Source organism: Lathamus discolor, chromosome Z (assembly GCF_037157495.1).
Source record: "Lathamus discolor isolate bLatDis1 chromosome Z, bLatDis1.hap1, whole genome shotgun sequence".
NCBI lineage: Eukaryota > Metazoa > Chordata > Aves > Psittaciformes > Psittacidae > Lathamus > Lathamus discolor.
In genome coordinates this window covers 46,250,765-46,278,416 of record NC_088909.1, presented here as the reverse complement: position 1 = coordinate 46,278,416, position 27,652 = coordinate 46,250,765, and the positions used below count along the sequence as shown (strand labels likewise).

The window sequence follows — 27,652 nt, the reverse complement described above, 5'->3', positions numbered from 1 at the left end:
TGCATCTTCATCTTTCTTCCCTCTTTTTTGCTTTTCCCCTTGTGTACAGGGGCAACCGATATTGGCACAGATTGGTCCTTTGGCTTAGCTGCACTGATTATCACTGTGGTTGGAGTGGCTGCAGTATCTGTTGTTGGGGTTTGGGTAGCTGCTGTACTTGTCACTGGGGTCGGTGTAGCTGCTGTGCTTGGAATTGGATCAGCTGTGTTGTCTGTTGTAGTCAGTTTGAGTAGCTGCTGTGCTTGTCACTGGGGTTGGTGTAGCTGCTGTGTTTGGAGCTGGAGTAGCCACGCCGTCTGTTGCAATAGGAGTTTGAGTAGCTGCTACACTTGTCACTAGGGTTGATGTGGTTGCTGTACTTGGAGTACCTGCATTATCTGCTGTAGTCAGAGTTTGAGTAGCTGCTGTGTTTCTCACTAGGGTTAATGTAGCTGCTGTATTGGAGTTTGAGTAACTGCTTTGTCTGTTGTTTTGTCACCAGATTCAGAGACATTTTTTTCCTTTGAAGGTGTTGGATAGTGTTGAACAGGGCTCTGTAAGCATAGGCCACGCCCAGCACGTTGCCATGATTTGTCCGTCTCTGGTATTGACAACACACCTCATATAAGTGTTTTACTAATTTTTCTGGATTTTGCGCTTGTTCAGTGGTGAAGTTCCAAAGCAGTGAAGGGGTCCGCTGGCCTAGGTACTTGCCCATACTGTCCCACACACCCTGCCACTTGTGATTGTCCAGCCTTGGGCAAAATTTCTTGGTCCTTCTATATCGTTGTCTAACCCGAGACAAGACCCAAACCCGACTCAACTTTCGAGATCAGAAAAAATAGTTGTGTGTATATGTGCCAACATGGTGATCTCCATCACAATCAGCAGGCAAGTCTCAAGGATATCCAAAGGCCATTCAAAACCCTCAGAACTCTCAAATGATACTGTAAATAGTCTGGTGGCATGGCGGGGAAGGTAAAGGAATGTCTCCTTCATAGGTTGACTACCTGAGGAGGGGAAAAAAGATGTGTAATTGCTAAACACTTCCATTATATACCTCCCAAAATATAGAGGTGGTGACCACACTGGGAACGCAAGCCAGATCTGTTTCATGATCAATGAGTCTGTTGTATTACAAGTCATTGCCATGAAGTACAGTGAAGCAACAACATTAGCTCAGGTCCCCCAGCTGATAAAACAGCAAATACCAGCTGTAAGTAAGGTATGACATGCTGAAACTCCGAGATCAAGAGCAACAGCTTGGTAAAGCCAATAAATCAGCATTGTGAGGAAGGACTATTAATCCAAAACAATGAATGCTTATCACAGATATGATTAGACACACTCTGGGCAGATCTGTCATTATCTCAATCCTTTGTGCCCCACACTGGGCACCATGAAGAACTGTTTTGGTTTAAACCCAGCCAGCAACCAAGAACCACGCAGCTGCTTGCTCACTCCGAAACCTTCCTCCCCCTGCTCCCAGAGGGATGGGGAGGAGAATCCAAAGAATGTAACTTCCACGGGCTGAGGTAAGAACAGTCCAGTAACTAAGGTATAACACAAAACCACTACTGCTACCACCAAGAATAATAATGATAAGGGAAATAAAAAGGGAAGGGAGTACAATCACTCACCACCCACCAACTGATAACCAGCCTGACGCCAGCAACGATCTAACCCTCCTGGGTAACTGCCCCCAGTTTATATACTGGGCATGACGTGCTGTGGTATGGAATACCTCTTTGGCTAGTTTGGGTCAGGTGTCCTGTCTCTGCTTCCTCCTGGCTTCCCCTCCTCCCTGGCAGAGCATGAGACTTGGAAAAGTCCTTGGTCAAAGTAAACATTACTGAGCAACAACTAAAAATGTTGGTGTTATCAGCACTGCTCCCAGGCTGAAAGTCAAAACCACAGCACTGCACCAGCTACTAAGAAGGAAATGATTGCTACTGCTGAACCCAGGACAACAATAGATATCACATGGATGATTTTTCTATGATGGCCACTTTAATATTAACTATTTGCTTCACAGCTACAAAACAAGCTATATTATCATGGTATTTATTGCTTCTCTACCTGAAGGATATCAAAACACTGTGTAAGATTTGACCCAAGAGTGGTGCACCTAGGCATAGATGCAGTTTAATTACATGTCTTGAACGGAAATGTGAATATGCTTAGGTCAATTACTGAATTAGTTTTGTAAGCTTAATGCACCATGGGGATGGAGTTAATGGTAGCATATCCCATGTTCCCTCTATGCTACAGAAAAGGAAAGAAAGAGGAGTCATTGACCAAGCTCAAAACAACAAAGGCGTATTCTTTAAAAAAAAAATCCCCAAACCTTATGTCAGTACAAGATCCAGATTCCTCTTGTGAAGCTTCAATAAAGAGATCTAGAGAGCATACATTGTAGCTTGTTTCTGCCGACTGAAGCATTCAGTAAGCCTGTTTGCAGGTACCAACTTGGAGCACTGTACTTTTATATCAGTGGCTGTAAAAAGATGTATTCATTATTGTAAATAAGTTATGGAATTTCTTTATTGACCCAGGGACATACCAGGGTCACACATGATTTTGTCCAAAAAGTATATTATGTTCCTTGGAGGATATGAACTGAACTGAAGGAACAGCATTCTCACATTCTGTGTCTGAGTGGTGAACCACGAGCACTGTTCCTTTTGCTGGATTTTAAAAATTCTCCATGAATGGGTAATTTCCTTAAGAAAATGGAGTTTATAGATGACAGCAGTACTGCATTTTAAGTGGCAATAGACAAAGGTATACCTATCAGATTCTGGAAAGAGAATGATTGACAGCGATGATAATGATAGTCTGAAAGCTAGCATCCACCAATACCCCTGTTTTACCCATACAACTTCATGCTAACACTAGAAAATCAATCAGTTGCACACAGAAAACTATTTGAAAATTCACTGTTTCTTCTAAGTCTCCTCACTAATAATAGCTTACATGAAAATACGTTTAGTTTTGTGATCCCAGCTCATCCTTGTGTGTGCCTACCCTTCTATACACTCCTACTATTTAAGGCTTTTAAAGTGTTGCCCTGCATAAGAATATTTGCAGTGTAATGAAATAAATAAAAGATTTAATACCTTTTAGTATTATGGCACAAAGCATATTAACATTCTTTACACTCTATTTCTCTCAGGCTCTGTAATTACATAAGATTGAATCTATTGCTATTTTATGTGAAAACAGTGGCTAGAGATATTTTATTGTCCTCATCTTAGTCAGTGCAATATTTTATTGGCAAAATGGCTAGAGATACTTTATTGTCCTCATCTTAGTCAGTGCAATATTTTATTGGCAAAATCTCATACAAAACATTACTTTCTGAAACTAATGCACACAAAATTACCAATCAAGTATATGAAAGAGGAATAGTGACTTCGCTGGTTTAAAATGGAGACTAATATATTTTACATTCTTCATGGTACTGCTTTGTCTCATTCTGAATGCATGGCTCTGTCATAGTCCCTGTGTGCTCTGAATTTTAAAAGAAACCTTTAAAGCTGATCTGCTTTACTCGTAGTCTGCTACACTTCTCCACAAAGCCACATCAGCTAATCCTGCAAGCAGAAAAGGGGAATCATGGGTGGTGCAGTCAGCCCTTGGTGGCTGACAGAACCCATAACTCACAATAATGCTGAGCCATTACCTACCATATCTGAGAAGTCTTGGCAGTCTGGTGAAGTTCCTGGTGATCAGAAAAGTGGAAATATAACTCTCAATTTTTAAAAGGGAAAAAGGAAGGCCAGGGGAAGTACAGTCTCACTTCAGTTCCAGGTAAGATCATGGAACAGGTCGTCCTGGAAAATATGCTAAGGAACATGGACAATGAAGGGGTGATTGGTAATAGCCAACATGGCTTCACTAAGGGCAAATTGCGCCTGACAAATCTGGTGGTGTTCTACTATGGGGCCATGGCGTTGGTGGAAAAGGGAAGAGTAACCAACGTCATTTTTCTGGACTTGTGCAGGGCATTTGACACTGTCCCACATGACATCTTTGTCTCTAAACTGGAGAGAGACGGATTTGGCAATACCATTTGGTGCTTAAGGAACTGGCTGGATGGTCATACTCAGAGTTATGATCAACTGCCCAGTATCCAAGTGGAGACCAGTGATGAGTGGTGCTCCTCAGGGCTAGTACTGGGACTGGTGCTGTACAACATCCTTGGCAGCAACAGGGACAGTGGGATTTATGCACCTCAGCAAGTTTGCCAAAGGCACTAAACTATATGGTTCTGTTGACATGCTGGAGGGAAGGGATGCCATCCAGAGGGACCTTGACATGCTTGAGAGTTGGGCTAATGCCAACCTTATGAATTTCAACAAAGCGAAGTACAAGGTCCTGCACATGGGTTGGGGCAATCCCAAGCACAAACACAGGCTGGGTGGGGACTGGATTGAGAGCAGCCTTGTGGAGAAGGACTTGAGGGTGTTGGCTGATAAGAAGCTCAACATGAGATGGCTTCAGTGCACACTTGCAACCCAGAAAATCCACTTGTATCCAGGGCTGCATCAAAAGGAGTGTGGACGGCAGGTCAAGGGAGGGGATTCTCCCCCTTTACTCTGCTCTTCCCTTTACTCAGCTGGAGTACTGTGCTCAGCTCTGGAGCCCCCAAAACAAGCAGGACTTGAACCTGCTTGGTCAAGTCCAGAGGAGGCCATGAAGATGCTCAGAGTGCTGGAGCACCTCTCCTATAAAGACAGGCTAAGAGAGTTGGACTTGTTTAGCCTGAAGAAGAGAAGATCTTAGAGTGGAAGATCTTAGATCCGCCTTCCAGCACCTTAAAAAGTGCCTACAAGAAATCTGGAGAGAGACTTTCTACAACAGGAGAGGGACAAGGGGGAACAATTTTAAACTGAAAGAGGGTAGATTTAGATCAGACAGTAGGAAGAAATTTTCTCCTATGAGGATGGGAAGACATTGGAACAGTAAGCTATATAAGAAACAAGGTTGTTAAGTAACAGAAGCTGTGGCTGCTGTGACCCTGGAATTGTTCAAAGCCAGGCTGGACAGGGCTTGGAACAACCTGGTCTAGTAGAAGGTGTCCCTGCCCGTGGCGTGTGGGTTGGAACTGGACGATCTTTAAGGTCCCTTCCAAGTCAAAGCATTGTATGATTCTATGATTCAATAACATAATGTGCATTTTTGTTGGGTTTTGCATGTTGATATAAAATTCAATCAGGAAAGAGCGGAGAGAAGAACTAAGAGCTAAACTCAACTAAAAAGAAAAGCCACAAGCAAATTAGTGAAATAAAAAAAAAAACCTCTTTGGCTACATGACAGACTCGTGTAGAGAGGCTATTCATGCAGCCTCACAGCTACGGCGATAGTGTTTCCTCTTCTGATTAAATGTAACCTACATGGTGTTTGTAAACAGCCCCATAAAAGGGAATGTAAAATGCAGTTAATGATGGGTGAAATTATAAAAATTACAGGCTTGTACACAGGAAGAAGGCAGAAATGACAAAAAAGTATGGGTAAGGGCTTTGTTTAGTATGGAGAAACATAATTTTCCTGCTGCTTAGGATAAGCACCTTGGGCCATCTGTTACTTAGACTTTTGATCCACTGTTCTCTCTGTATGAAGGTTAAAACTTTAGTAAAAGTATCCTTGGCTGGGCTGATCACTTGTGCTCAAAAATTTTTGCTGCAGCCAGATTAAGCCAGATTGCATATCTCTGCTTTTCTTTTCTTCCTTGTATAACTGGATGTTGTATAATATCTGTATTCCTGATCCCACAATGAATATATATATAATATACATAATATATATAATATAAATATAATGTAATATAATATAATATAATATAATATAATATAATATAATATAATATAATATAATATATAATATAATGATCACTACGCTGTGTCTGTGCCAGGCTGCACCAAAGTAAGTAAGTATGTACACTATTTATGTGGGCCCTACACTAGCAGCTGTGAGGGATAAACTTGGATAAGCTTAGCCTGACAGTGACACAACCTTTTCTCTTCTGTCTGCAGTCAATAAGCTCAATGTTCTAAATCTCTCCAAACACATAGTCTTACCTCTAATCAGAAGAGGTTGAAAAGAACGGCAGGACTTACCTAACTTTTTTTCCTGCCTAGGGTTTATCAGAAAGATGAAGGATGGGAGCTACTGCAAGAATAGCATAGTATGAAAAATGCATTGTGTAAATACAATAGGGAAGAGAATCATTATTGATACATAACACTGGTAGTTAACAATAGGAAAGATATCCAAGAAAATTAGCATTGTTTGAGTATTTGAATTCCACTTTCACCATTTTTAGGGGGAAGAAGAAGTCTGAAAAGCTTTTCCAGACTTGTTTTGAAGGAGACAGCTCGTCAGACATTGAATTGCTGTGGACAGTATCAGTACAGGTCCTGGAATCAGTGCTAAAATATATCCGGGTATGAACATGTCAAACTCAATGGGTGTTGCTTTCCTCTCAAATGAGAGTGAGACAGAACTCTATGAAACTCAGTGAGATTATGCAGAAAGGACACGAGAATCGGGTCTAGGATGATATATTATGGACAAATGCCTTCTGCCAGGTTTCACCCTATCTACAATAATGTAAATCTGCAGCAGCTCTTTTCAGCTATACAGCCTGCTTACAAGAATCCTGGTCAATGTTCCCTTTACAAGCAGAAACTGAGGATGCTGAATGAGACAAGGACTGACTATTACTGTTTATTATATTCTGCACATATAGTTAACCTCAGAATTTATCAGCTTTATCATTTTGAGCACAAATCTCTCTTTGGAGGATAGACTAATACGTAGTTCTAGCTTATCATTTTCAAAGACGTTATCTTCTAATTCTAGGCATGCTTGCAAGAGTGTGTATTCAGCTTGAAGAAGTGAGGCGTCTCAAAAACTATGCACATGCACATTTTTAATTGCTTGGTGTTTCTTAAATAAATGTTTCATAAGATTAAGTTCTGCAGGAAAATGAAGCTGCTATGCCACTCTTGCTGTGCATCCAGAGGGTTTTTCTGACAGTGTGTCATTTACAGAGTCCTAAATCCTCATTACTGTGCTCAGCAGGCAATAGGAAACTGCTGCATTGATAGCAATCCTGTTATCTGATTTAATAAAAACTTAATGTCTTTTCTTTCCCTCTACATTTACAGATTTTTTAAATAATTTATTTTTCTGAATGCTACTGGTCATCTAGCAAGCATCCAAATCGTACTCTTAATCCTCGGAGAAAGGAATAGAACAACTTTACTGTGGAAGTAAACCCAGAGTAGACAAGTACGATGTCTCTAAATCTTTGACAGTTTATCACAGAGAAAATGTTTGTGGGGCATCCTTGGCATATATAGGTCTGTGAGATGCTTCACTATACATTTGGAAGGTGTTAATTAAAAGCAATGTAAGAAATTAAAAAAAAAATATCGTAAAGATTCTTTTTTTCTCTCTCTTTCTTCCTTCCTCTTTTTTTTTTTTTTTTCTTTTTTTTTTTTTTAACTGCACATAACATTTATGAAGAAGCTACTTTTCACAGAATGGATTCTTAAGCATTCCTGGTATAAGAGTGCATCAGTCATATCAGGACATACATACATTTTTGACGTGGCTGGAGAGGACAAGATTGTGTTGATGGAAATTGTGTACTACCAAAAAAATAACAAAATAAGCTTCTTATGTGATCCTTTCCTAAACTGTAATTTTGCTAATGTTAGTCTTTGAGGAACTGCTGGGAATCAGTTACTCTGTTCTGAGGTCTCAAGTGCAATGTGGAGCTTTTCATATGCAGGGAAAGCCAGATCTTATAATATTTTTTTTTCTCTTTTTTTTTTTTGCAGCCCACATGCTTTTTCAATGTGTGCATGTGTAAAGCAGAGCACAAGTTTGTGCTCTGTATGTACAATCACTCACTGATGTGTTTCTTTATTCATTCTGATCTGGGTCCTGTTTGGTTTTTATATAGGTGTAATTTGTCAAGCTCAAGTGTATTTTTCTTTGATTTATGCTGGTAAATCCACTATGCTGGGTGCTTACAGTCCATTTGCTGCTAGCAGAATTCAGAGAGTGGTTTTATTCACTGAATTTTAAAATAGTGCGATAGTACACAGGCTTTCTGAAGTCCAAGGAGAAAGCTGTCACTGAGTGACCAGGTGCAGAAGTTCATCTCACAGCTTCACATGGTTTCGTGGTGGACTTGGCAATCTTGGGGTAAAAGTTGAACTTGATGACCTTAAAGGTCTTTTTCAACCAAGCTGATTTCATGATTTACCCAAGCTACAGGTGAAACAATCAAATCTTGTGGCAATGTACAACCAGGTAAAAATCTCATTGATGAAATCAGTTATGGACAGATTTTTCGCATTTTTAGGTGAGATTCTTGCAAAATTTGTTCCTTTTGAGCGGTGCTTCAGTTTACCATCTGAACGTGCTGTTAGAACAGCTAATATGCAAAGAAACTGGAAGCTAACAAAGAAACTTTATTTAATTTGGGAGCTGGGTCTGGAAAGTATTTCTCCTTTTGCCCAAACTGCTTCATGTGTTCTCTTTCCCCATGTTGCTGAGTTCCAGTCAGCAATGAAGTTCTGTTGCAGCGTGTGACCAGCATCCGCCTAATATCAGGTTTTGGAGTCACAGCTAGAACACATTAAGAGGTCATTCTAGACCATTCCTAGTGCTGAATTTTCCTAGTGTGTTTCCTAGAGCTTTGCTGTATATGTTGTATCTCACTTTGAATTTTGTCTTCCTAATGAATGGCATCACTACAGATCATAGTTCCCATTATATTATCAGCATCTACATTTTTCAGGGATTTAAAATGATTGATATTTACTGTGCATTGAAAATAACACAGAGCATCATAGCTCTGGGAGTATTTTATTCCAAAGCATTTTAAATAATAGAGTATTATGACTATTTTTAAAATGCAGTAATATATGTATATTTTAAAAGCTATCAGATTTCATTGCAGGACAGAAATTGATTCTTTGTTCCATTAATTAGATCATATTTTAATGAATGAAGTTGCTTTATTTTTGCTGCAAAACGTTTGCCATTTCAGGTTATATTACTGGCTGAACAGGCTGAATGATTCTGTTACTTTTATAATGCAAGCATTCAATGAAAGAGCTTCATCAGAAGTTTGTGCTAGCTTCCTCTTTAAGATATACCTCTGTTCCCTTGAAACCGTATCACTTGCCCAGTCAGACACTAGTAGGTTTTCAATCAAGTAAACATCTGTTTAAATCAAGTAAATTCAATCAAGTAAACATCAGTTAAATAGGTCTCAATATATTTATTAAAATGGTTGCTGGTTTTTGTCCAACATTTAACTGAAGATGCATAAACTAGAAATGGTCTTTGTATCTTTTAAGGAGTGCTTATTTTGCTTAAACACTCCTTTGTTTCATATTATATCATTAGCAATTTGTTGTTATTAAGCATGTACACCACACCAAGAAAGAAGTTTACTTTCCCAATAACTGGAAGCACTGGAAGCACACTCAAAAGAGAGCAAAAAGAAAATGCTGCTATTCTATTGGAATCCATTCATCTGCATAAGTTATCAGAACAAGATTCCATTCCAGGAGTCAGAGTGAAAAGCCTTAATTTCCCCCAGTCTTAACAAAAAAAAAAAAAAAAAAAAATCAAAAAAAACCCCAAAGATCATGGGATAGAATACATTAAATTTTCACATAAAATTTTCCCTCTATGAGGGCAGAAGAAAGCAGTAGCAGATACTTAAGGAAGACTGGTAAGGAAGCCTTTGTAGCCATTGTCATGCTACTAATCAGCCAGAAGACGTGATTATTATTCTTTGTTAACCCTTAGAAATGGTCTTGTCTCAGCCTTATACAGAAAGGGAATTATGAGTCAAGCAAAGAAACTCTGAAAAAGACTTTGTGAAAGTCCAGCAAGAGCAGACAACTTTTTATATGTGTTCATATACAAGAGGATTTCTTTTTTCAGCTAAAGGATAGAGAGGGCGTCCTCAGAGTTTTAGCCCAAAGAAATTGTCCATGCTTTAAGAAGTGTCCTTTTAAAGCTGCTTTATTAATGGTAACAGCCTGCAGATAATACACATCAATGACTTAAGCTTAGACAGTTGGGATTTGAATGTTCCACTGCCACATGTTCTTTTCGAGCAAACTATTCAGATAATAAAGCTTTCCTTCTTTTTCTTTTCCTTTTTTTTTTTTTTTTTGGATTTGGGAAGCGCTGTCAAACTGGGACCTCTTAATTTAAAAGGATTCCTCTTTTCTTTTTCTTTCTAAACCTTGTTAAGGAATATAAGAATAACACAATGTGAAACTGATTTCCCCTAAAAGATAGAACATCAACGTAATGAAAATGAAACAGTGGTGTTGCAGATTGTAATCCTTGCAAAGAATAAAAAAGTCAGAGTTGAAAGTGAAGCACTGTCATATGCTGTCTGAGTTGAAAGCTACTGCAGTAGGTATTGGTATTTTGACCTAATGTAAGATGTAAAGAGAATAATGAGGTTACATGACCTCACACTAGTTTTTAAGTCACTACTTTCTTAAAGGCGCATTTTGTTTTCAGCGGCTGTCTACCAATTATATTATCTAATGAAATACCACTCACACAAACCACTGATCTCTCTTTTTTTTTTCTACTTTTAAAAAGAAATCAGAAGAAAGGCCTTATCTTGACTTGAAGTGTGCTATAGAAGGGTTTAAAGTAAGTTAATTTGAAATGACAGTAAATAATCCTCCACCATTCAATCATTGGTTTTACATTTCTCTGTAATTATCATTGAATAAGCTTCTTTTTAAACATACTTAATGCATAGGGTTTTTTCATCCTTTACTGCTTTATGTCACAGATAAAAATGACATTTCTGTAAGGAAATCTATGGCACTATTCTTTGCCTTTAGGGACCTGTTCAAGGAGACTTATGAATAGTTCAGGTATTGTTAAGGGCCAGCCAGTGCAGATTTTCACTATGCTTCCCTAACCTGTCCTGCCAGCCACTGCTTGATTGATGCCTTTAAGGTGACACAATAAGCTCGATGAAAACAGAAAAAGAGATGAAGGTGATGAACACCAGTGTTAAAACTTTCTGCAGCAGGTAAGAGCTGAGGGGATAAAAATGGACACATACCTCAAGATTCCCATGTATTTGTGCAGGGACTAGGCTGACACCTTAAGTATGTGATACATACTCTATTTTAACCTCACCCTTGAACGTCATCCCTTTTACCTTATCAGTAGGTACTTCCTGATGTATAATCCAGGGTCTCTGTAAGGCACTTAAAGGTCATTACTCTAGCACTGTAGCAAATGTTTTTCATTTTGCCACTGCCCAATTTCTCTGCTAAGACTTTTGTGGCAAAATGCGACACAGCTTAGTAGAAAGGTGATTGATTAAACAAGAAAGAGCACAATTTGAGCACCCTGATACAATTTTCCCAGAGTCTGCTCAGTTAACACCAATCAGTTTTATTTAGATAGTAATACTTAAGTACTAAGTAGGTGATTTCAGCCATAGGAGAAAAATAGATGATCATAGAACCATAGAGTAGTTAGGGTTGGACAGGACCTTAAGATCATGTAACTCCAAACCCCCTGCCATGGGTAGGGACATCTCACACTAACCCATGTCACCCAAGGCTCTGTCCAATCTGGCGTTGAACACTGCCAGGGATGGAGCATTCACAGCTTTCTAGGATATGGTTGGCTTTCTGGGCTGTGAGCACACACTGCCAGCTCATGTTCATTTTCTTGTCGACCAACACCCCCAAGTCCTTCTCCTCAGGGCTGCTCTGAATCTCTTCTCTGCCCAACCTGTAGCTGTGCCTGGGATTGCTTCGACCCAGGTGTAGGACCTTGCACTTGGCATGGTTAAAATTCATGAGGCTGGCAGCAGCCCACCTCACAAGCGTGTCAAAGTCCCTCTGGATGGCATCCCTTCCCTCCAGCATATCAATCGAACCACACTGCTTGCTGTCATTGGCAAACTTGCTGAGGGCGCACTCAATCCAACTGTCCATGTCACCGACAACGATGTTAAACAAGACCAGTCCCAACACTGACCCCTGAGGCACACCACTTGTTACTGGTCTCCATCTGGATATCGAGCCATTGACCACAACTCTTTGTGTGCAACTATCCAGCCAGTTCTTCATCCACCATGTGGTCCATCTATCAAATTAATGTCTCTCCAATTTAGGGATAAGGATGTTATGCAAGACAGTGTCAAATGCTTTAAACAAGTCCAGGTAGATGACATCAACTGCTCTACCCCTGTCCATCATCTCCATAGCCCCACGATAGAAGGCCACAAATTGGTCAGCCAGGATTTCCCTTTAGTGAAGCCATGCTGGCTGTCACCAGCCACCTTGTTCTTTTTCATGTGCTCCAAGATTTTGCCAGGCACAGAGGTGAGACTCACTGGTCTGTAATCCCCTGGGTCGTCTATTTTCCCCTTCTTGAAAATGGGGGTTATATTACCTTTTTTCCAGTCATTGGGAACTTCACCTGACTGCCATGATTTTTCAAATATGATGGCTAGTGGCTTAGCAACTTCATTTGTCAGCTCCTTCAGGACCCATGGATGGATTTCATCAGGTCCCATGGACTTGTGCACATTCAGGTTCTTAAGATGCTCTTGAACCAGATCCTCTCCTACAATGGGCCTAAGGTCTTCAGTCTCACAGTTGCTGCGTCTGCCTTCCAAGACTTGGGTGGTGTGGTCAGAGCATTTGCCAGTGAAGACCAAGGAAAATAAGTCATTAAGAACCTCAAAATCCAAGTTAGTCCGTTCTCCTGATAGCTTATGGAGAGGGCCCACATTACCTCTAGTCTGTCTTTTATTTGCAATGTATCTATAGAATCCCTTCCTGTTATGTTTCACATCCCTTGCCAAGTTTAATTCTAACTTGTCCTTAGCTTTCCTAACCTGGTCCCTAGCTTGCTGGACAACATCCCTGTATTCTTCCCAGGCTGCCTGTCCTTGCTTCCACCTTTTATAAGCCTCTTTTTTCCTTTGAAGTTTCCTCAGCAGCTCCTTATCCATCCATGGAGGTCTCCTGGCCCTCCTGATGCACTTCCTTCTAGTTGGGATGCAACACTCCTGAGCTTGTAGCAGGTAATCCTTGAATATCAACCAACAGTCTTGGGCTCCCCTGCCCTCCAGGGCTATATCCCATGGAACCTTACTAAGCAGAATCTTGAAGAGGCCAAAGTCTGCTCTCTTGAAGTCCAGGGCAGTGAGCTTGCTGCACGCTCTTCTCACCGTCCTGAGGATCTTGAACTTGACTATCTCATGATAGCTACAACCAAGGCTGTCCTGGAGTGTCACATTTCCAACCATTTCCATTTTCACCCTGTTGGTGAGCACGAGGTCAAGCATGGCACCTCTCTTTGTCAGCTCCTCTATTACTTGCAGAAGGAATTTGTCTTCCACACAATCAAGGAACCTCCCAGATTGCTTGTGTCGGGCCTTAACGTCCCTCTAGCAGATGTCATTGTGGTTGAAGTCCCCCATGAGAACAAAGGCCTGTAAGCACGAGGCTGTTCCTATCTGTCTATAGAGCTCTTCATCTGCAAAGTCCTCTTAATCAGGCAGTCTGTAACAGACTCCCACAGTAATGTCTCCCATCGCTGTTCTCCCTTTAACCCTGACCCACAAACAAACACTCTGTTGACTCCTCACCTGTCCCCAGACAGAGTTCCATTCTCTCTTGCCTATCATTAACATAAATAGCAACTCCTCTTCCCCATCTGCCAGGCCTGTCTTTTCTAAAGAGCCTGTAGCCTTCCATTCCAACACTCGTCATAGGAGCCATCCCACCATGTTTCTGTGATGCCTATTATATCATATCCCCCTATACATGCACACATCTCTAATTCCTCTTGTTTGTTCCCCATGCTACGGGCATTTGTATAGAGGCATCTTAGCCAAGCTCCAAATGAAGCCGGCTCACTGTCTGGAGTGGCTGGAATATCTCTACATTGGTCCAAGCATTTATTATAGGTGCTGGCTACTGACTGTGTGTGTTGGGGTGGAATGATGCCCCCCTACCCCAACATATCTATTTTAAAGCTTTCTTGACCAGACTGGCAAGCCTCCTATAAAAACCGCTCCTCCCCTTCGTTGTCAGACCAGTTCCACCAGCCTCCAGTAGACCTGGCCTACTAAACTGAGTCCCCTGTTCTAAATACCCAAACCCCTAACTATGGCACCACCCTTCTAACTATTTATTAACCTGGCTAACCCTTGTAGCCTTTTTTTAGGTCCTCCCCTTTATCCTGGATTATTGACAAAAAGACAATCTGAGCTCCAGAGCCCCTAACCACCTTTCCCAGGGCTCTGTAGTCCTTCTTTATGTTCTCCAGGCTACTGCTGTCTATATCACTAGCACCCACATAGACCACTAGAGGTGGGTAATAGTGAGACTTACTAGAGCAGGCAGCCTCTCTGCAACATCCCTGATTCATGCCCCTCCTGGTAGGCAACATACCCCCCCTGAGGGCGGGTCAGGCCGACAGATGGGTGCCTCTGTTCCTTTCAAAGTAGAGTCCCCTGTTATTATGACCTGCTGCTTTTTCCTGGTAGCACCAGTAGTGATCTTCTTCACCAGTGCATCAGCTGGTTGTTCCTGTTGCGAGTGTGTTTCCTCATTAGCCTCCTAATAATGATACCTTTAGGTTAATATTACTTGAACATTTTTCTCTTGAATACCTTATGCCTGTTTGTGAGCGTCTGTCACTTCATAGTGTTCTGTCTTACTAAGATGCCATCTATGCTGGCAGTATTGGTCTGAGACAGGAAGACTTGGTCCTTTGTGAGGAAATGCAACTGGCAGAACTGGATCTACCCCTGGGTTGCAGTGACAGAGCTATGATTGTCAGAAGGTTGCACTTCTGCAGACCTTGGATGCCCAACAGTGTCGGCAGCAGCCTTCCCACAGGCAGACTTGGCACCAGGCTACAGGTGTGCCCTGGCTGCCAAACCCCGGGGCCAGGTGGAGACAAGCTCTGCATCATGCAGCTGTAAAAATGTTCTCTGTCTCACTGGTTTTGTACAAACATAAGTCCTTGTTTTCTTCTGCCAAGGAGCTTTTGCAAGTATCATATCCACTGGGAGTGGGAAAGGCAGAAGCCTCTTTAGCTAACAGAAACATTGGCTGAACTGCTTTGGACACCTATCAAAAAGACAAAAAAGCTGCCTAATTTGTAAACTAAATAATAATGCTTTCCTGGACTGAGACTGATACGTAGATCATTGCAGAGAGCAGTGATCCCTTTTTCATTTTCTATTACAGAATGAATACTTAACCCTGAACTCTAAATTAAACAAATCTATCTCATATTACGGAGGTTCATAAATACTATCCACATAGCACAGAGCAAAGTGGTTTGATTTGAATTTTTATATAAATAAAAAGTGATAATTCTACAGAAAAAATTATATCAATGATGAAATATTAATTACCATGTAATGACTGTTTGTATAAAGTAACCCTGTGCAGAATTTTAACATTATTTAACTCCAGTTGACTGGAAAAAGAAAAATCTAATTCTTGGAAATCTGATCAAGCAGAATGTGATACATTTTGGATTGAATGTGTTCTGAGCCTCTTTAGGTGTACTTGAGCCAAACAGAATTGATTTGTATTGGACATATGTGTAAAATTATATAATGGGCTGACCTTTGTAACAGAAATACGTGGCTCATACTGAGGTGAAGATTTCCCAGTGATAATTTATTTTTTAAAAAGAAAACAGGGGGGAAAGGTAACCAGCTCACATCAGTCAGAGTAGTTGAACTGAGCCAAGAATCTGTCAGCTTGAATTTCCTTCTTGTCAGAAACACCCTATATTATCAGCAAAGAGGAAAACCTATTATGGTCACTTTTACATTTCTACATGATATAAAAGAGAGAGAAAGAAAAAAATCCTTTATGATACACTCAGTTAAAAGTCTCCATTGGACCGGAAAGAGTTTTCTTCACCTCATGAAACACAAACACTTCTAAAGAGCTACGTTCAAGCTGCTGTTATGTACATAGTCTTGTTCGAGGAAAACATTTGACAGCTGTTAGAAGGGAAGAGTTGTGTGCTGCAAAGACCTATTCACAGGACTTCTCCCAGTGACAGTGGGTACCTGATACTTGCTGGCCTGGTCTTACAAACTCATGCATATATCAGGCAGCGAAAATTTGCTGCTCTAAAGCCTTTTCTTGCAGAACATATAACTGATGCTAGATGCTGCTGAAAGAGAAGGCCACCCGCAATCACAAGTGTGCTGTGCAGCTGGTGCCATAGCAGGATGCAGGGACTATGTGAGGCCCCTGTCTGGATCGAGAAAAAGGCCTTGTTCTTCCAGGGCAGTGATGGTGATGCAAAGCTTGCTTGGAGGCCAGCATTAACAGGATGCTGTTTTACAGACTTTACCTTTGAGCTGCACGTACAGCACCTCATTAGAGACATCTGAGGGCCTCAGTGAATTCTTGGTGGTTTTAAAAGAGACATGATTTTCTAGTTTAGATAATGAAATGACCATCAGATTTTAGAAGTCAGTGACAGAGACAACCGTACATCTGAATGTTCCTACCTCACCTGTAATTCTCAAGTAACTATGCGATATGATAACTGGAGTTCTTTTAGGCGGGGTTTCTCTATTTATTTATGGATAATCTTTCAAATCACTTATGCCCTTGATCCAGATGTGTGATGGATTTGTGTGCTGCAGAAGTCTGTAACTACCATTTGTGTATACGACTGATACACCAGTGGTGACTGAACCAGTGCTCCTAGGTGAGATATGGGGTGCTTCTTTCTGCCTCACTGATACCTTCCTGCCTACCACTAAGAACAATGCTCTCCCACTCTGTTACAGAGTGCTTTATAAAACAGAAAAACACACTTAGCAACTGAACTAAGGAACTCTTTCTTGCTTTTTAAAATCCGCATATGTATTTCTTATAAATTATGTGCTGATCTGCTTTGCAATATGACATCAAATCTGAAGGTATGATAGACAACATAAAGGAATGGTAAACTGAAATGCATATGGCAAGAGCAAAGAAATAGATGTCCAGTGTATTATGTGTGTATATGTCCAGCTTCCAAAGAGAGGAAATTATTTCATATGGGAGGACACAATTTACTAATTCCTTCTGTAGATTTTATTCCCAGTATTATCACTATTTTTTGTTAGATAATGTCCTCAGATATTTTTGAAAATATTTTGTTTAAATCAACACACATATTATACAGTTGCAAAAAGGAAGATATAGAATAAGTTATGAAAGAAAAGTGGAAGGTGGATTATTTTAAGTGACTGTAGTCCTTATGACCTCATTATCACAATACAAATTCATACATGATGGTTATTTCTCCCAGATGTTGTCCACAAAACATGTATGTAAAACAAATATGTAAGAAGTTTTTGAAGTGGTCCTTATCATAAAACCTGTCATGTTTTTCTAAAAGCATTAATTTGTGTACACACACAAAGAGATGTGTGTATATGCATAGCTATTTCTGTAGGGTAAAATGGAATTTGGTTCCAGGCACAAATCATGTGAAACACCAAGTTCTCTTCTTAGTAGAAAAATGACCTTTTCACAAGTTAAATGTAACTCTTCAAATGACAGCTCATGGAATGAGAGGTAGGAGACTTGAGAAACTTGCTGACAAATGCCACCCTTGTTCAATTTCAAAGATCTAGGGCAAAGGGCATGTTGTAAATTATTAAGTCAGGAAAAAATTGACATGTCAGACAAGCAAGCATTTAAGCTCCACAAAGGACATTTTGGTGAAAATAATTTAATTACCATATTAATTATATTCTTCAACTTTGATATGCAATAATTTCTTAAGCTGTCTTTGGTTTTCAGCATACTATGCACAGATTCTGGCTGCTGTAGAATCCTCTTAATTGGAGCAGCTTGGAAATCAGTTATCATCCTGATTAAGAAGAGACACTGCTAAAAACAATTCTGATAAAATTGCTCTCTGAATTTTTGCCTGGCAGAATTGATTAATTTTCTGCCATTCTTAAGAATCTAGGACATTATCGGCGTGACAGCTAAGCAGAACCTCCAAAGTCAGATGAAATTGTGCATTCTGTGCAATGAGGGGCTTATCTAAGTTAGAAATTTCTGTAAAGAGGGACCCAAATTCAGTATTTCATACTTACTTGATTTATTTAATCTGACCCAAATTGAATTTTCAAAAAAATAAAAATGGGTAAATAGTCCCTTTACTTTCAGGCTAACCATAAAGACAGTTAGAATGTCTTCACGTTAGTATTTAAAAAAAAAAAAAATTGAGAAAAGTGAGTTTCTAAGTGCAAAGCAGTTTCTGCTTTTTCAAAGTGACTATATACAACAGTAATGTAATAATATCACATAACAATCATGCTGCTACACAGCACTGAGGGGGATTTTGCAATCATTTTGTGGGTTGAAGAACAGAGGATTTGTTTGTTGCTTGACTTTCTAGACAGTCTCTATTTCTACCTACCATTATAAAACTGAAATGATTTCCAGGAACACACTGTTAGTTGTTAAAAATAATACTGGGTTATTTAGTAATTAAAGTAAAATAAAATGCATGGTGAATATAGTTAAACAAAACATTAGTACAAAATACAGATATATTGAAAACACAGCTTGAATTCCAGAAATAATGACCCTTATAATATAAACTTCTGGAATGTTGTAAGAAGTGAAGAAAGTAAAAAGGTAAAGGGACCTAAAACAGTATCTTTTAACTCACAATGCTTTTATACTTTGCTTACGGGGAGAGCAGGGGCAAACAATTGGACAAATCATGTTTAATGCTATGTCTCTAGACAGCACATGGCTTATGTAAGCTCTTTAAACCACAGTCAGCTCTTTATATCAAATATATAAGTGCCTAAGATGAAAATATAGCTAACATTGTCTGAGGGCTAATGACATGATTTCATTTCTTCCATTTGTCTATGAATACACAATATTAACACACTGTACAAAGTGGGGAAAAAATAAAAAAAATCCTGCTCATAATTCATTCCCAGAGGTATGTACGTGGAGAATAAAAATTACAGAAAGAAGTACACACTATAATATATAAATATTGTGTACTATAATAAAACTCTGTATGTAGTCAACTTTCAACTCTTTGTGCCAGTAGGGTGATAAATATTTGGTACAGAATGATTGTTTACTGGTAGGAAAGCTGCATTCAAAATACCATTTTTTCAGTAGCTAAATGAGAATGACAGCTTTTAACACACCACTGCTAACTTATATTGAGGACAGCTTGACAGAGAATATTGCTGTGCATCTTTCAGAAAAATGGTCACATTCAGCCAATCTGGACAGTTTGAGCCAAGTCCTGCATAAATCAAATCTTATCCTGTTGTAAACAACCTTGTTTATAGCCTTTGTGTAAAGATAATCGTCTATATCCAATGGCAGTTGATGCACATTACAAACAAGAATTTCCGGCTCTTGAAATTGAAAGTCTGCTTTAGGTTGGAAAGTCCTGACTGATATTTAAGTCAGCAGAAGCCTGGCAGTTGCCGTTTGTGTCAGTGACACAGCTGTGGGATTACCAGTGTCTCTTCTGCTTGCATGCACGGCCTCAGACTTTGGTTTGTCCCTCTGCAGCTGAGTTGAAGATGGTATTGGACCGAGAAGGAAGCTCCATAACATCTGCTCATCAGCATATACGTATACCCTAGCATATACACAACCCCATCAGAGATGTTGTACAGGTGTTACAGTTGTGACAGCTCAAGCCTTTATAACTATTTAGAGTAACTCTTGATAACTGCTATAGTCTGAAGAATGGGATCGTTTCTGCAAAATGACTGCATATATGATCTGCAGTCAGATTATAAGCTTGCATGTGGTTTTGACCCCCAGACTCAGTTACTTCTCTGCACTATTCTGTATCACTGTTTTGAGCTACACTTTGGCTGATTGGAGAACAGTTATACAGTAATAATGAATTAATTAATATACAATAAAAAAACTCCCTGAACATCAGAAAGGAATGGTCTGAATGTTATGGTTTGGGGGTGGATGAGTATGGAGAAATTTTTCCTTTAATTCAAATGCTATGTTGTTTTTAAATATACTACTGCGCTAAGCAAGAGTGAAAAAAATAGAGAAATTCTAGATCTATCATATACCACCAGTAAGGATATTCAACATATACAGAACTGTTGCATTATAAAAATATGTGTGCATTATATATAAATACATACATAAAAATCTGTTGCTTAACAGTTTATAATAATTTTCTGAATTTGCAACATTCACCCAGAGAAGCAGTCAGAGAACTTTTCATTTTATGGCCAGCAGCAAGTCATGTCCATTATGTTCTCCTCCAAGGTACTGTTGATAGCATTTATTTGGCTGCCATGTGAAATGCATGAATGAAAATATTTTGAAAATTGAAATACTCAGTTCTTGGTGTCAGTTCTATCTCTGGTTCTTTGGACTCTCAGTTCTTTGGACAAGCCTTCTCTTAGCTCTGTATGGATGCTTCTACCCCTGGGTAGATTGAATTAAGTTCTGAATTCTGAGGGTTTACATTCCTCTTGATGATCACATTTTTAGTACTTGGTTTTACAACTCAGTACATTTTAATATCTATATAAATATCTGATCTGCTTCTGGATCTTGCTGAGGTCTTTGCTCCAGAAATATATTGTAGCAGCCAGTCCCAGGGGTGGGCTGTACACTGGAGAAGGAGCTTCAGTGATTAGAAGGCTATGCTCGGAAGTGCAAAACAAACGAAAACAAAGAGTTGGCTTTGATATCTGTTACTGCCAAAGGCTGTATTAATTGGGTCCTCTTTTAAAGTTAATTATGAAAAGAGGTTTAGAAAACCTAAGAATTTTGTTAGACATGCCTGACTGTCACTTACGTAAAGAGCTTAATTTTTTGGACACAATTCCATGTTTAAACTCCTAAATATCTCCTTTATAAAGCCCTCTTTACCGCTGTGTAATTTCCGCTGCGCCTAAACCACTGAACCAATTGCAGCTCATGGTTTGTGAAACTCATTCTCCCACACAGAGCAGCCAGCATAGGAGCTTAGTCCTGGTGGGAGGAGTGCATCTCCTGGTATGGCACTGTGCAGGGATCACTGGCTGAAATACATCCCCAGTGTGTACAGCACCATAGATCCAGCTGTGGGGTATGAGATACCACAAATTCGCAGCTGCCAGAGGAGGACTGTTCATCAAGGAAAGGCAAAACCAGCATGACTCAGTATCTCCTGGAGAGTTGTTCTCCACATCTGCTTCCCATCCTTTCTGAAGCTGCCCCTCCCCAGCTCCCATCATGCCTGGGCTGCCTCTGTGTGGCCATTGTTCTGCACTGGTTGCAGGAGCCTGGCACGGACCTCCCTTGAGTTGCATGAAAAAGTGTTTTATTTTGCTGGTGCTGAATGTGACACCTGCAAGCAATACCAAGTTTCTTCAGAGAGAAATAGCTCAGACTTCCTCCTCCAAATGGCAATTAGGTGACACTGAAGATATTTCATACTTAAAACTTCTTATTAATGAAGTCATTAGGAGCTACAGAGCTATAGCAAATAAATATATAAGTAAGACCCTTGACATTAGTTGGCATAGTTTATGTGTTTCTCCTTTAAAACTCAGCTTTTAACACACCACTTCTTCTTTTAATAGCTTCTATCCCATTATTTGGCTCTCTTCCACTTTTTAGAGGTCTGTTCTTCCAAAACAGGTTAAAAAACATTAATGATGGAAAGCCTGAAATGTTGTTAATAGCACTGCAACAGTAATAATAACATGAATCTGGTCCTGAGGACTACTGATGTACTTTGCCTCCATGGTAATGACATAGTGCACTTCATCTGAGACAATTAGTCAAGATTCTGGGTATCTGTAGGAGGATTTTACACAGATGACCTTGTGCAAGCTTGTGTTATTCTGCATGAAGCACTTGTGAGTTTCCTTGAAACTGCCAATAGGAGTTGGGGGAACAACAGACACGAGCACTTCAAGCCTTGTTTAGCTTGAACAGTCACAAAGGACTTATTGTACTGTGTCTAATAGGCTTTGCTCTGAAAGTCTTTAGCCATTAGTGTGCCAAATATAATTCTCCTTCTGCCATATGTTATGTTCAGCAATTGCATTGCTAATAAACTCTATGTTCCCCTGAAATCCCGTCTGTCCAACTCAAGTCTGTGGTGATTTAGACTATAACATTGTCCTCAAGACCCTCAGTTCTGCATTTAAAAAAACACATAGAGCTCTGGAAACCGCCTGCTCTGAAACTTTATTGAAGCCTTCACTGTATTGCCCAAATCAGCATGACTTACAGATACTTTTTTTTTGTTCATTATAATCAGGGAGTGACAACTCACAGAAGATGTCTGCTGCTCTTTGATCACTCTTTTGCAGCCTGAAAAGTCTGGCCAGCTTCATTTGACAAGAAAAGTCTGAAATGTACAGAAAAGAATATAGGATTTCAAAATATGGGAGGCAAGGGTGCATGTATCAAAACTAAGCAACTGACAGGCCCCGTCACACTTACAGAACTAGAAACCCTGAAGACAGCTGTGGAGACAGAGCCCTCTCTTCCTATGTTTGCTGTGTTTTATAGCCTGTGGTGTATCTATGTCTTGTGGTTTTGTCTCCCCTAAATTTATTCAGGTGAAGCTATAAAACTCATGAGTGCTGGAAAAGGACAATGTTACTTATTCATTTTGTTTTAAATAATTGATGATCTTTCCTGCTTCTGCTCACATTAATTGCTCTCAGGTGTTGGGGAATTACTTAGTGAGTTGCCTTTTGTTTCTTTAGAAAAGCAGCATGCTGCTTTTCAGGACACTGTAGGTAATGTGTTCCGGGCAGTACTTTCTAACTGGAGATTAATAAAAGTGTGCTGAATGCATGTTTGGGTGCTATTGCTTCACATGTGCTCATGTGTGGGAAGGAAGGAGGGTGAGATGGAGGAGTACAGACAGTGAAGAGCCTTAGAGGCCTCCGTGCTGATGTTTTAAAGTATAATATGTATTGCCCTGATGTTTAGTCTCAAGGCTCTGATCCAGAGTACTCAACCATTGTAGATTTCAGTATAGTTGGCATTATTCAACACCTGTGAGAACCCGGATGAGATAGCACAGTTTTGATTTTTCTAAGAGGCAGCTTTAATTCCATTGTATAATTTATCTGCTTTGCTACAGAAACAAGAAGAAAATTAGATTTACAAACCCATGTAAACTGAAGTTCAAGTACTATTATAATTAATTTATCCTTCCTTATTGTGCCTTCTCATATGCAAATACAGAGTCTCTGCAGCTCATAATTGGCATGCCAGCGAGGTTCAAAATGTGCTGGAGGTACACTTTGTGAGTTGAATTATATGACAAGATTTGATTAAAACAACTACATCTGCGATATGTTACTATCTTGGGCCTGAGCTTTCATTGCATCTAAACTTCCTGGCTGTCCAGAGAGCCTTGCTTTTTGGCTGAGTCTGGAGTGACATAAGCCAACTTGTTTATCTGGCAGTGGAAACCACATAGGGCTGGGGGATTGCTTCAACTGTCCCACCAGGCAGTCTGGATGGGTGTTTTTCATTTTTTTCACAATTGTTCAAGGACAAGAAAAGCCTTTCCATTTGGGGAAACGCCTATTGACCACTCTTATTGAAATTTACATTATTAAATCACTTTTCTATCTGACACCTTATTGCGTCACAACCTTTGCAAATATTTCATGACTTTTGGAGGATCAAGTTGGATGCTATCCTACTGGTTTAATTTTTCTATGCTGGCAAGTAACCTACCTGCTGACTTTCAGTTTGCCATTTAGCATGATGAGACTGGCCTTATTTTTCAGTCTTCTTGAAGGAATAAATTTATCTTCTGGTTTTAAATTGTCTGTCATTTCTTGGTGCTCTACCTATATAGTTTTCATGAGTCTTTAGAGCTTTGATTTCCCTGTAGCCAAAACTGTCCCTGCCTGTGGCTTAGGAAAGAATGCTGGGTTGATAAAAGCACATTGAAATGGCTAAAGAGCCAGGCAGTGACTATATGTAAGTGCTGATAAATCAGCCTTAGTGGTCCACAATGTCTTGCTTTATAATCCAGTAACAGCCTCTGCATATCTGATTATGGACATTTACCTTGGGTTCATGGCATATTGGAGTACGAATCGCAGACTCCTGCATCACTAAAAAATGGGTGTTGTCAAGAAAATACCTGATGCAGTAGTACACATCTCTCATGCCTTTACAGAGGTGTAGAACAAAATCTCTAATCACTTGCTGAGTGACGGGGCTCAGGAGGGGCACAGGTTGGAGCATGATAACTTTTCTGTGCTAAAGTGAAAAAGAAAGCAACTTTCTGGCCAGGGTGGCTGCAGTGTTTGCTATTGCACCATGCGGGATGAACATCACAGTAGTCATCAGCTCTCTGTGTTCCCACACCCCATCCCATGGAGTGCAGGAAAGGCTTGCTACTTCGGATTGCAATAACCAGGATGCTTGATCTGCTTCTGCAAACTCTTGTTGCAAAGGCTTATGAGATAACTAGCACTTCCAGGTTTGGTCTTGCAGATTTATTACTACTGGGTAAAGTCAAAAGGGAACTGTGACTACATCGTGGCTGTGACTGTCCTAAAACCCATGAGTTTGAATTTAAAATCAGTCACACACCCCAAAGGCAGTAGAAATACAAGGATCTGGGCTCCAAATTGGGTGAACAGCCATAGTTGCATGTTCCTTGCATGTACAACCTAGGAGAATTTCTGAATCAGAATTTGCACATGGACATGGTATGGGCTCAATGTTGTTGAGAACAGGCAATTAGAGAATATGTATATATTGTGTGCGAGTTTTTTTTTTTTAAAAAAAAGGACCTATATTTTGAGGTAGACAGCTAGTGAAGTCTCACCTCTCTCCCCTCAAAATAAAACCTCTTTTTATGTCAAGGAATTGAGGCAATTAGGTTTCGACTCTGACTCATTTCCAGCTACTAAAATATGCCATGCAGTCACAAACTTTCCACAGTTTTTCAATTTGACCTTTTACCTCTGGGCCAAGGTCTTTTGGCTTTGTATCTCCCCAGCAGGACAATCCTTGACTGCTGGCAAATGCACTGACTTAGTCCTTTTCTCCTGCCACCTCTGCCAGCGTATGGGCAATCTGCAAGGATGAAGCTGGTAGTGATGTCATGTAGCCGTCTGTGGAAGGAAGGCTGTGGCCAGCCCAGCTGCTCTCACAGGATGCGCATGACATCTCTTCTTCCTCTAAGGGCAATTCTGTTCCTTCCAGCTCTGGGAGAGAATGTTAACCCAGTCAATACCATCTATTTTTATCTCTGTATCTTCTACCGTTTCTGAATATCCATGCAAACACAGACCACAAGTCAATAAGCCCAGCTGTTTGGTATTATTTACATTATACTGGCATCTCTGCTGACCTAAAGAGCAAAAGAAAATAACAAGGCATATTTGAGGCTTAATAAAACATTGCAGTAGGGAGTCCTTTCTAAGCCATTACAAGTGCTTGCTTGAAGTGCATTTGCTGATTTAACAAACTGGTTAGGACAAGTGTTTAACATGCTGTTGCAATGATATTCAGATCCTTCTCTTAGTATTTGTTGATCTGCAAAAACGTGTCCTTGCCCAATTGCACTAGAGAGTGGGATTAAATAAATAAATAAATGCAATGTGATGCGTTTGCACAAAAGCGGAGCAGTGACTGCCCCTGACAGATGGAAAAAAGTCAATATGATGTCTGAGACAGCCCAGGCTCTGCACTGCAGAATAAATTACATGATTCACTGAATGCCTGGGCTTCACAAAGACATACACAAAATTGGAAAGATAAAAGCTTGCATTGGCTTCAGATGATATTTACTGCTTGATGGATTTACTAGCAGCCCCAGTACAGTCATACTATTTTGAATTATTGGCGTATATTTAGCTGTGTGTCCGTTGAAGCTTGAGTGTCCATTTAAGCGTAAGTGAGCTGGAGCCCTGCCAAGGCTTTTTAAAGCTTTGTGTATAGAGGAAGATGCGAGCTAATGGCTACTAGCTTGAATATCAGGGAACTTAAGGATGCTGGGGGTAGACAACAAAGCATAAGGTGCATTCTTATCAATATTAATGACAACATAAATATTAATACAGACTGCCTGGCACATCATTTTTGAATGATTCTTATTTTCTTTGTATTTTAACACAAATGGCTGGAAACGACTATGATCTCTCTCTCTTTCTCTCTCTCAGAAGGGGGAGCTTAAGCAAGACCATTAGCTTTATAGCTATCTATTGTTTCAGCAGCAGGATTCCTACAAGGCAAAGGAGGCAAATGAAATGTTAGCTTTAGGAAGTATACTGCTACCAATAAAATATCTGATTAGAATAGTAATTTACTGTACAAAGCTATTGTCATGGAGTCATTATTGTACTGTACCAAGGCATTTCAGTTAAGAAGTACCAGTTCATTTACAGTAAGCCCCATGAGATGGTCACAGTGTTGCTGTAGCTACAGCATAAGGAAGGCAGGCAGAGTACTTAGCTGCTTAATGCTATTGGCTTGTGCTTCAAGAAGCCTGGGGCTCCATTTTTTGCCTGGCCCTCACACATGATGAGTTTAGCTTGTGTAATGGTTCAGCACGCCAAGGGAGGGGGACTGCTTCTGAGAAATGGCTGTCAATTGTAATGCTGCTGGCAGAGGGTTTATCCAGTTAACCACGCTTCAGTAAAAGGAAAATAACCCTGAGACTGCATTGTGCTGATCAGCTGGATTGGCAACAAAAATGAGCAGGGTTTTGCTCCAGGTGAATTAATTGCAGTGGCAATGTGAAGGAAAGAGATGACAAGGAACGATGTGCCTGTGGGAGCAAGGAGGCACACAGACTGGAGAAGGACAAGATGTTGTTTTGAGACATGAATAAAATTCATTGCAAATCTTCCATCATCTTACAGATAACATGTTCATGTCAAGGACTCTGAATCACTGTCTCTGGTAAGCCATAATGGGAATATTTACAAGGTTAGCACTCTCAGCTGTCCCTTTGTGCCACTGCTGAAGATTACTGCCCTGAAGTGGGCGTGGCAGATATGAATATGCATCTTTTCCTTAGCTACCCCAGTTCAAAACTCACATACCAGCACAAGCCATAGCAGCAGAAAATGCCTCAGCTGAATCCAGCAGAGATAGAGCCCACAGTTTTGGGTTTGGTTTTCTTTTTGTTTTTTGTCCTTGCTTCTGGAGCAAACTCGGTTTTAAGCAGTGATTTTCTCTGAATTTTCAAGAGTAATGGTAATAGGGTTACAGACTTCTGGGCTTTACCAATAAAGACTGCTTATCACTGAATAGAAAAGAGAAGGAATGGATCCAGCTGCTGTCTGATAAAGTGAAACACAGGAAGGTTTAAGGTGAAAGATCTCTTGATCTGACATTCTGAATAGTTTTGTTTTCCTCTTACTTCTTCCTTCCTCTGAAATTGCTCCTCGCTAAAAACAAAACCGAGCTGACTACTTCTCTCTGGTGGCAGAGTGATCCCTCTAGACCCCGGTGTGTTTGGGTCATGTGTGCAGACCCGAATCAAAGATTACTCAAAACTTAGGTAAGGAGAAAAAAGTCTCCTATTTCAAAAAGGCTTTGGACACATATCTTTTGTAGTGTGAAGAGACACATTG

General features: G+C 40.1%; 1 long non-coding RNA gene across 3 annotated transcripts in view; it reads right to left on the bottom strand.

Moving 5' to 3' along the window:
• LOC136005098 (uncharacterized) overlaps positions 1–27,652 on the bottom strand; it is a 71,576-nt gene that overhangs the window by 14,422 nt on the left and 29,502 nt on the right. The window contains exons 3-4 of one of the 3 annotated variants that reach the window (XR_010608679.1): positions 25,032–25,276; positions 22,261–22,434 (exon numbers count right to left, since the gene is read on the bottom strand). The exons of 1 other annotated variant lie outside the window; for it this stretch is intronic. This is a non-coding gene — a long non-coding RNA (uncharacterized LOC136005098). Of the gene's footprint in view, positions 1–22,260; positions 22,435–25,031; positions 25,277–27,652 lie in introns of those variants that run through there. One more of the 3 variants, XR_010608678.1, reaches the window with a different exon arrangement.